This window comes from Myotis davidii, unplaced genomic scaffold (genome assembly GCF_000327345.1).
Source record: "Myotis davidii unplaced genomic scaffold, ASM32734v1 scaffold591, whole genome shotgun sequence".
NCBI lineage: Eukaryota > Metazoa > Chordata > Mammalia > Chiroptera > Vespertilionidae > Myotis > Myotis davidii.
Window position 1 is genome coordinate 3,327,511 of NW_006284340.1, and position 9,076 is coordinate 3,336,586.

Below are 9,076 nucleotides of genomic sequence, written 5' to 3' on the forward strand. Positions count from 1 at the left end.
AACATTTAAGAAGTGCCTGTTGTGTTATGTTCCAGGCTCTGGGTTACTCGTGTGTGTGTGTGTGTGTGTGTGTGAGAAACGAAAAAGACAAGATTTCCTGCTCTCAAGGAACTTATATTTTAGTGGAGAGAGATAGATAATAAGCGATATACTCAATAAATCAGGAAAGTATGTAGCAAAAAGTAAATTGTATCGTATGTTAGAAGGTGACAAATTCTATGGACAAAGGAAAGGAAGCATGGAAGGTTGTAATTATAACTAGGGTAGTCAGGGTTAGCCTCATGGAGAAAGGGACCTTTGAGCTAAAGCCTGAAGGGAGTGAAGGAGGGAACATGGCAATTTGGAGGAGGAAGATGCGGACAGAGGAACCAGTCAGTGCGGAGGCAAGAGTGTGCCTGTCAGCTTCTGGGAACAGCAAGGCCGCCTGCGGAGCTGGAGTGGTGGAGTAAGCTGGGGTTGAAATGGGGGAGTCAGGCTGCGCGGGCTGCCTGCAAAAAACCCATTAAACCTACGAGAGAAACTTCTGTACACAACAGCAGCGTGGCCTGACCTCAGACTTCTTCGCCTTGTAGGATGCCTTGTAGGAGCCCCTGAGGAGTGGGGCTCCTTGTCTGGCCTGTGAAACTCAGTTAGCATCTGCGAATCAGAATACCCTCTCCCCAGCAATAAAGCAGCCAGCTTTTGCATCTGTAACAGCCTCCCCTGTAATTTATACATTTTATGGTGAGTTTAAATGCTGACTCTATCATTATCTGAGTTTACTATTGTTGCCATTTGCATATGTTTGAAGGGGGCGGGGTAGATGGTAGGAAATCTGTGGACAGAGTCCAAGCTGGAAGGCTGTATGTCTCTCCTCGCCCTTCTCTCCCAGTCACGGCCTTCCTCGGGGCCAGGGCCAAGGTCAGATGGACATTAAGCTATGAAACATGTAAGCATTCACAGGAGCCCTATTGCCCTCTCTTGTGTCTGCCTCCTTTCTTGTGCCTTCCATGCCTCTCTCCCAGAAGTCCTAACTTCTAAGTATTCAGTACAGTATGGCAAACCTGCTTCCCTCCCACACCATGAACCACCAGTACGACTGAATGAGCAACTGATACATTTGCTCACATTAACAGAAGCCTGGTGGTCACCTCTCATGGAGGTGGGAGTGGAATTCTGCCTTTTGACAGAGAATTAAAGAAGAATTTCTCTTTCATTTTGCCATCTCATGTGTCAAGTTGAAATAGAGAGGATATCAATATTGAGGAGGTTTCTCAGGATCCTGAGACATCAAAATTATTACCAAATGGCAGGCATTCACTTACTCAGAGAACCAACCTTGACCCCTGCTGCCTGCTTACCCCCATATCAGCTCTACCTGAGACCTGATTTCCCTAAACCACCTTTCTACCCAGGAGCTCACTGCTGTTTGAGTTCTCTCTCTCCCTTCCTCTCTCTCTCTGGCTAGGAAACCTTCTCTAGAGAGTAAGCTATAAAGGGAAATGTTTGTGTGAGCCTTCCTTCCTCCGGGCTAGGAAACAGCTCAAGCCCTAAAGGAGGGGTAAAAAGAATCATCACCCAATGGCCAGTAACTTGGTTTGTTTTACAAGACCATGTTTTCCCTGCTGCTCACAGTGTGAACTAGTTTGCACAGGTGCCCCTGTTTGATTTGATTTGAACACTCATCATGATGGATAGTCCCAGCTGATCGCAGCCAGATCCCTTTGTCGTTTGGCCCTGTCTGCTGGGCTGCAGCCCATGAGTGGTGAGCCAGGACCACACGTGTTAAAGACTCAGAGTGAACAAGCCTGTCTATCTCTCTCTTCTCCCCAAATCTTTACCCTTTTAGATTTTTTTTTATGCACTGAGCAATGAGTCTAAAATACATTTCTTTGAAAAGAGGTAGTGCCAGCCTACAGAGAATATTAAACTGAATGGAGCTTTGACAAATATTAGCTATGCAAAACCTTGGATGAGCTGAAATGAATAAGGGGCATAAAAATTACTTTTATGATCTTTTCCCGCTTGTTCATGCCATCTTCCACTACCATCTTCCTCCTCCTCATCACTGGCATCATCTTACAAATATTTCCTTAGAATAGACTCTCTAAACTATCTCAGTCACTTTAAAAGTCGGTTATCACCCCCTTTTATCACAGATGAAAAGATGGAGGGTTTGAGGGGTTTAGTAACTTGCCCCACATGTAATCCAACCAAAATAAGCACAGGTTTTTATAATCAAATAAAGGTAAATAGTTAAAATGTGTATGTGTAAATAAAAGTAGGTTTTTAGGTAGTAGTTCACCTTAGACAAGATTCTAAAGAGCTTCTTTGCATCAGGAACTTTTCTGGTGCTTAGGGCTCTGTCACGTGTTGACTGCTCAGGTGCACATTCCCTGATCCATAAGCTACCGCTGCATCACCTTAGCCTGACCCCTCCTTTCTCTCTGCTGGGCCCCTTTCCCTGTGTCCCAATACTGACATTTGGCTGACTCCTGAGTGGGTGCCTACGAACAAAGGATGCAAAGACTTCTTTGTGAGTGAGTCTGAATACCACCTCCTCTGCGAAGCCTCCCTATCACCAAGTCATAGAGCTCCTTCCTTGGTGTCTGCAAAACACGTTGTTTCTAGTTCACTTAAAAATAGTGTTCATGTTATTAACAGTATGTTCTCTGCATTGCTTACGCAGCCCTTCCTTACAAGTACCAGGCTTTGTTCTAAGACTTCAGCACTTATTGACTCATCTAATTTTCCCAGCAACACTGCAAGTCTGTACTATTGTTATCCCTGTGATACAGAGGAGGCACTGGGAGAGAGTAAGTCGCTCAAGGTCATCTAGCTAGTAAGTGGCAAAGCCAGGATTATGGATCTAGTCAGTTTGGGGCCAGCACCTGGGCCTTCGTCACCTTCCTTTCAGTGGTGGCCTTCACCTGCTCACATGGCTGTTCCATAGGTAGGTTGTGACCTCAAGGGCAGGAAGGAGACCCTGTTTGTTTTGTCTTCCTCAGCTCTGGACACATGGCCTGGCACCTAGCAGGCACTCAGAAATTATTTATCAAGGGAGTGAATGAGAAAGGGTTGGGGAGGATGGAGAGGCAGCCAAGGCAAACCACCCAGGTATGACCCTTAGCTTCAAGGCACTTCATTGCTGCCTGGATACTTTGTCTCAGGACAGAGCGAGTGAGAGAGGCAGGGAAAGATCACAGAATGAGCCTTGTTTGACTCGGAACCTTCTCTGACACTGTCCCTTCTTTCCTCTCTTCCATTTGCTTCTAAAAACTTGCCCTGCTTTTCCCCGCATGTGTTGCATTTATCTCACTCTCCTTTGTCTTCTGAGCTATATCTCCATTGTGGCACCTGTCTCACCTCATCACAGCAGTCTATTCGCCTCTGTTGCCCCTCCCTCCGTACCATCCTGGCAGTGAACTCTTTGAGCAAATGACCTTGTCTTCTTCATCTGTGGTCAGTGTCCAGAGCAGGGCCTGGCCCACCAGCGGCCCTCCAAGCATGCTTCTTCAATGAGAGAATGTAGCCATAGCTTGACCTGTGGTACAGTTGGGCAAAGAAAGTACAGGAGGGAATTGTTCAGTATTTGCAGGTGCGGGGTGGAGGGTGAGGGGGGGAACCAATTCCTGGCGCAGGGGACTTAGAATCATTTAGAACTTGTTTTTCATCCTCCTGCCTCTCTTCCCTCCAGCTCTTGTCATTTGATAAGCGATGCAGACAAATTTTTCTCTCATGACTGTTGAAAAGAAGCTGAGTTGGACTGGATGGGGGGTAGGGAGTTAGAGGAAACATAAAACAATAAAGATGATTTAATTTATATCTGATCACAGCAACCAGCTGGCTATGTCATCAATTATTACACCCTGGAAGTTATTAAAGAACACCTCTGTCATTGGCACCTTATTAGCTAGGGATTTATGGAGCTCAGAGCAACAGCAGGAAAATCTGATATTTCACTCAAAACATCACCTGCGGTATCCGGGTTGTCTGCCTCTCAGACCCATCTCCTCCTGTATATCCTCATTCTTAGGTCCCATCACCTCATGCTTGACTCCCAGAATGCTTCACTCCTAAAGTATGGGTGATGGTAAGAATCTCACTCGTGCCTTGACTCACTTTGTGTCTTTTTCACATCTGTGGCTAGAATATTCCTGCTTTCCAAGCATAACATGTTCTAGACTCATTCAAACATTTCTAGAATTTTCTGTGTCATAAATCACCTCCTTTGATCTACTTTTTGGAGAAAAACTGGACATTGGAGTTTATTTTGTGCAGGTCTCATGTTGTGGCATGAGTCCTAGAACCCAAGCCCTTAGTTTCCTTGGTCCACACTTCCTCGTCTGCCTGGGGTCCTAGTGCGGATGGGTCCTAGTCCGCACCTCCGGAGATGTCCAGTTTTCTTACTCTGCAACATAATGGACTTAATATAAGTAAGAAGGGGGCCTTGGCATTAAAGTCACATTCCTTTTTAACACAATTGGATGCTTTACTTATCCCTAGAAGCAATTTCTTTCTAATTATAACCAATTATTATGTGTGATATCAGAGAAACCTACTAAATTGCATTTTAGAATTTGAAGTCTGTGTAAGGAAGAATAATGATATAGAGCCATTTATGTCAATTCAAGACAGTTGTTGAATTTTTCCTTTGAAGATAACATTTTTTAAGAACTAAAAGTGTTTCCACATTTTGATCCCTTGAAGTACCAAAGTGACAACACAGGCAGGAAGAGATGACACAAGAAAAGTGGCAATTTAGTTATTTACCCAGCAATGCAGAGTTAGGTGTTATTAATAAGCGGCTAGATCACACTTGACATTTTACAAAGTGACTTACAACCACACCTGTGCGTGCACACACACACACACACACACACTCCATGTGGAACAGAATGAGAGAAGAGGACAGAGGGAAGAGATGACACAAGAAAAGTGGCAATTTAGTTATTTACCCAGCAATGCAGAGTTAGGTGTTATTAATAAGCGGCTAGATCACACTTGACATTTTACAAAGTGACTTACAACCACACCTGTGCGTGCACACACACACACACACACACACACTCCATGTGGAACAGAATGAGAGAAGAGGACAGAGCTAATTCTCTTTCTCAGGGGCAAAATCTACTGTAAGTAAGATGGAACAAGGAAAGTACAAGCATGAAATGGAGAGATCAGGAATCCAGTGCATGAATGATGAGAACTGGTTGGGCTGGGTTTATATGCATACACAAAACTCTCTCTATTTACATATGCGTATGCATTTACATCATTTTACAAGTCCTGGATGGGTCTTGATTGCCATTGATGCTCTGACCCAAGGTTGAGGGAATCAAGCTGTGGGTGGGGGTTGTGTCCCAGCAGGTCCAGACAGTCATGCTTCCACTGGGCTGCTAATCTCATCATGTCTCACACAGCAGCTAGGTGAGATGGGAGGTGGATTTGGCTCTTTATTTCTTTAGTAGAGACCTGGTGCACGGATTACTGCACAGGTGGGGTTCCTTGGCCTGGCCTGTGGGGATTGGGCTAAAACTGGCTCTCCAACATCCCCTGAGGGGTCCCAGATTGTGAGAGTGCGATTCTTGGGTGATGCACCCTGGAATCGGGCTTCCTCCTCTCTGGTTCCGGGTGCATCACCTGAGAACCACAGCTGTTAAGTCACTGCAGCTCAGCAGCTCCTGCATTGATCATCTGCCCCCTGTTGGTCATTGCACATCATAGCTACCGATCCGATGGTGGAACGGTTGGACGGTCGCTTAGGCTTTTATATATATAGATTTTCCCCCAGCTTCATTGAGGTATAATTGGCAGATAAAGTTTATGCATATTTAAGGTGTACAGAGTGATCATTTGTGAAATGTATACATTGGGGAATGATTACCACAATCAAGCTAATTGGCACATGCAGCATCTCACATAGTTACTCTCTCTTTTGTTGGTGACAATACTTAAGAGCTAGTCTCTTAGCAAATTTCAAGTATCTGAAGTAACTATAGTCACTATACTGTACAGTAGATCCCCAGAACTTACTCATAACTGAAAGTTTGTAGCTTTGGGCCAACATCTCCTAATTTCACTCAACCCTTTCCCCCTGGCATCCACCATTCAGTTCTCTGTTTCTATGAGTTTCACTTTTTCAGATGCCACATATAAGTGAGATCACACAGTACTTGTATCTATGTGCCTGGCTTATTTCACTTCGCATAATGTCCTCCAGGGTCATCCACATTGTTGCAAGTAGCAGGATTTCCTGCCTTTTTATGGCTGAATAATATCCCTTTATTCAAAAAATATTCTTTGAGTGCCTAATATGAGCCAGACCCACTTTACACATTGGACATGCCCCAGGGTAGGAGATAGAGTCCCCGCCCTTGTGGAATTTATGTTGTTGTCAGCAGTCTTTGCCCGGAGATGAGGAGCAGCTGCCTGTCTTTGGGAGGTGTGTGGCTCCGTGGTCCACTGTAGTTCCTGGTGTTCACTTAAGAAACTGGTGTGTCCTAATCCCTACTGACTTCTCTTGTCTCATTTACCTACATGACCTCTGGGAGATTTTGAGCTACAGCTTTGCCATTACAGATTAAGAACCTACTGGTTTTTTTTTTTTACCGTTAGAACAGGCTTGATTTCAGGCTCCTGACCTGCATCCAGCCAGATGAGGTCTTCGGCTATTAGAGGAGGAAGTAAATGGGGTTTTGTGATCAGGACGGATGTGTGAGGAGACATATTTAGACAAAGTGGGGATATTGCAGATCACAGCTAAGGGACGTCCAAGGTGTGGGACGCTGTAGGAGGAGGAAGGGCAACTTTAATCGGAGAGAGTGATTATGAAATCTAATTAGCCCCTCATTTTCATTTGCAGAAGGAACATTCAATTCACTTAACACCACTCCACAGATCCTTCTACTCTCATCTGCACCCAGGGGAAAACAAATTCCAGTGTAATAGAGCATTTGGACAGCAGCAGGCTACAGCGGGGAGGGCATGTTGCTGGTCCCAGTTTTGGCTCTGCCTCTATTTCTCTGTTACCCTGGGCACAGTGTGTCACCCCTAGGAGACCCAGGGCCCATCTGCTAAGTGTGGAGATGGAATTAAAACATTTAAAAGGTCTCTTTAGCTCCAAAATGCTATATTTGTTTCTCATTGTGCATCTCCTTACTTTGGGTTAGTAAGGTATACAATTATGAGTTTGGGATTACTATGTTGTTGTTTTTTTTAAATACAAGTTTGAGTTTTAGAATCAGATAAACCTGAATTCCAGTGATGACCTTACCCCTTAACTTTGACCAGTTACTTAATCTTCTAGTTCTCAATCTATAAAACTAGGGCATTGATAAGCATATTTATTTTATAGAATTATTTTGTGTGTAAATGGGGCTTATATTTAGGGTGTTTTGTATAGTGTTTGAGTCATAGACTCAATAAATGTTTAGCTGTTATTATCTAGTGTTCCTGTTTACCAACGAGTTTTAGAATAACTTAAATATTTTATCTAAAATTAAAAAAATATGGGGTGAATTCTTTTTAAAAAATGCTTGATGATATGGCTGGGGCGGTTTAATGGTGGGTAAGCTAAGTAATGGTGTGAGACTGAAATAACTCCATGGAAATGAAGCATTGAATGTGGGAATAAATGAAGTTGCCACCCAGAACTAACAGCCAGAGTCCTGGCCCGGCTGTAATGAATGAATGCAATGGCCAAGATTGATAAGGATATTTTAAGAAGTAAGTGCACTAACAGAGACCTGAGTTTTATGCCTGGACTGAAGCAGATCAATGGGAAATCCATTAGGCCCAAGATTGAATGGGTGAGGGTGAAGCTTTGTCCCTAATGCTGGGGCTTTGTGCCTGGTGACTACCAGGGAGTCTGCTCTGAGATGGAGTCCCAGGGGATGTGGAAAAATTGTTGATCACAGAGGAGAAAGAATAATGGCCCACACCTGTTTCCCTGTTAGAAAATGCAGAGAAGAGACTTCAAAACCCAAACATTTTTAGGGAACCATCTCTTTAAATGAGGCGTCCCAGCCAACAGGGCCACGGGAGGTTTCCCCATCCTTCTTTCTTGAGGAAGACCTTGGACAGAACTGCACTAGTATGGACCACATCCTCTGCCAGAAGCATGTCACCCTAAGGGTGTATGTGCTGGCTGCTGGAGACGGGATCAATAAGCCGAAGCCCTGAAGATGGCATTGCATTGGACAGGACACCTGGCACTGGTCCAAAAGCCGTTCCAGGTGATCCTTTTGTACCTTGAGGCCCCACAGTATCCTGGGATTTGCTTTGTGACTTGCCTCATTTCATCAGTAGGCAGAGGGAGGTGACTCAATATCCTTCTAAGACCTCTCTTCTGAGGTGAGATTGGGGATAAAAAAGCATGTATATGTTTTCAGCTCATCTTTTACTTTCTGTTCAAGGAGGACTGAAGAATCAGAGCATGGCTTGCCAAGTCACGCTGGACTTGACTTCTGGTATACTAGGCCAGAGAAACACCCAACTCAGGCTCCACCCTGGGTATGGTGGTTTTCCATCTTTCCTTGGTCCATGAGTAACACTTTTGTGCTGCACCAGCTTTGTTCATATTGTTCCTTCTTCCTGGATGTCCTGCTCCCAAAAACCCAGCTTAGCTCTTTTAAGGGTCTCATAACTAGCAATGACCTTGGCTACATACAAACCTGGTGCAGCTTTTCTCATACTTCATGGATTTCACACCTGACTCCCTCCAGGTCACTTGCTTGTACTTCTTGTAACTGCTTGGCCCTTCCTTTTTCATAGTTCACTTATTCTTTAATCCCATCTCTTACCAATACTTGCTTTGTGAAATACTTAATCAGCTACTTGTAAGTTTCAATTGCAGATGTTTCACTTTGTACGATTTTATTGTTTTTTTCCATGGGCAGAGCACTGGTAATGATACCTGTCCCTCCATTAGCCCATATGTTTGTGTGTGTGTGCTCCATGCATGTATATGGAATTTGACATTTTAAAATAATTATAAAATCATCAATTGTATGTTTATCATGTACTATGCTGAACACTGCAAAAATGATCTCATTTTATCACAAACACACCCATATTGTGCCCAATTTGCATCAGA